The sequence below is a fragment of the Cupressus sempervirens genome, chromosome 9 (genome assembly GCF_028749045.1).
Source record: "Cupressus sempervirens isolate cs-2001-9-10 chromosome 9, ASM2874904v1, whole genome shotgun sequence".
NCBI lineage: Eukaryota > Viridiplantae > Streptophyta > Pinopsida > Cupressales > Cupressaceae > Cupressus > Cupressus sempervirens.
In genome coordinates this window covers 775,332,066-775,334,227 of record NC_143126.1, presented here as the reverse complement: position 1 = coordinate 775,334,227, position 2,162 = coordinate 775,332,066, and the positions used below count along the sequence as shown (strand labels likewise).

General features: G+C 35.4%; 1 pseudogene; it reads right to left on the bottom strand.

Annotated features, from left to right (window-relative positions):
• Positions 1–658: 658 nt before the first annotated feature.
• On the bottom strand, positions 659–1,138 carry LOC149541016 (alpha,alpha-trehalose-phosphate synthase [UDP-forming] 6 pseudogene; annotated as a pseudogene).
• Positions 1,139–2,162: the final 1,024 nt, after the last annotated feature.

The window sequence follows — 2,162 nt, the reverse complement described above, 5'->3', positions numbered from 1 at the left end:
AATTGATTATCAATCTCCAATGCATAAACAAAAATATAGAAAAATCAAATGCCCTCCCCTCTACTCCAGCAATACCTACTTGGCTAGAAAAGAAGAACCCTTTTCCTTGAAAATGATCAGCCATAAATAATCTCTCAAGTGATTGGTTGATTTTTTCATGATTATTTGGTTACTCTGCCTCTTTGATTTTGTAACTGTTCAATTTGTATTTGATTCTTGGTCTATCCACATGACTTGTGGACATTTCACCTTATTCAATCTTCCCGTTGCATGTTATCTTCATTTTTTAACATACATGTTTAATTCCTATTATGAAAGGAGTACCATCAAAATCTCTCTTCAAGTGCATATCCTTGGTCAAATCCAAATGTTGAGACATGCTCTTCATATTAGATGGTTTGCTCAGGTTCTTTATTTATCCAAGTGTTAATTGCTACCCTTTATGTCTTTGAAGATTTGTATAGAATTTCTAACACATGGCACAGTATTCGGGTTGAACTATTGAGGATAATACCTGGTAGACTATCTTGCATTCAGTTAGAATTACCAAGATTTGACCCCTATTTTGATGTCATCTTTCTTATGCAAGAACATTCCTAGACACATCTCCAATAAGTTCAAGGTGCATTCTCAAGAAAAAAAAATGCAGAAATGAATTTCATGCTGCTTGATCTGAAGTAGAGGTCAGACCTTGGAGTATTCTTATGATTTTAGCAATATCATCCAAATAATATTTAGCTTTACTAGGCTTCTGACCCACTATACATGCAAACACTTTTTCTCCATATGATAGTGATGGTCTGGACATGCCACTTGTGATGCAATCAAACATCTCTTCATCAGATTTGTTATCTCCAATACAAAGAAAAAAATTTGGTATTGTGCCTCTTTGCATCATTACTGAAAGAAGTTGTTTTGCTACTAGTCTCTTGCTCACACCTTGAGGTTTCACCTCAACAATATGTGTACCACTCTTGATAGATATGGGCTCATTTGCAAGTACACTCTCAAGATGATCAAGTAGTTCTTCTACCTGGTAGGATCCAAAATCTTGATCAGCATCTCGATAATGCCAAACTAAAGCACTTTCCTTCGATTCTATTGCATAGCCATTTGTAGTTTCAGTATATAATTTCATAATGGGTTTGGTAGTTTGTTTCCAATCAAAATCTGCTACATTCACACATGTTTCCTATTCAGAATGTGGACTACACCTTAAGAAATACCCATGCTCTGCCATGTCAATTTCTGAGCACCACCTCCAACTTCAAGGCTATAGCTAAAGTTCTTAGCATCATTATCATCTCCCATAAAATGCAAAAAAGGCTATATAAATAGGGGATGTGTCTAGTTGAAATACTTCAAAATGTAGACAAAAGCATTGCTCAAAACAATTAAATAATTTTAGCATCTAAGTAGCATTCTCAACCTCATGTGGATTTGACTTTACATATCAGTGATTGGAGGTAGGACCATCATGAAAATCAACTTTGTGATCTCCTTTCAAATGAGCCACCAAAGATTGTATATCACCAACTACTTTACATTCAGGACCTACATATATGCAATTATATGGCCCAAGAGGGTACTAAGCTTCATGCTTTAATTTACTATAATAAGGAAATATCTCTTGGCAACCATAACACTGATATTTGCATGGAAGCTCTAAAGATGCCGTGACCTTGACTATTCATATGCTAAGACTACTTTTATACGATGCCTTTCTTATTACATTCATCGAACCATATCTCCAATGTGCTACCTTCATTAGAATTTTCCCATTTGGCATTCACTATCACATTGGACTCATTCTTGTGTAGGGGTCATGAATCGGGCTCTTCTATTACTCTGATGACAAATCCTCATTATTTCAATGTGGTGCCTTGCCTTCAAATTGATTTTTATGATTGGTGCCTTGCTCTTGATATCAATGACATATGTTTATGTGTGTCCCCTATTCCTCATGATCTGATCTCTTCGTATCTTTGCAGTGGGAGATATATATATTTTTATTCTTTGGATGACTAGCACTACTCATAATTAGAACAAAATCAGTTCCATTAAATGTACTTGTTGAGTTTGGGATTTCATTTGAAGGCTCCCTGTGGCTTTTGCAATGTACATTTTTCATTGAAAGACCCTAGCGGGAATTTTGGACTTTT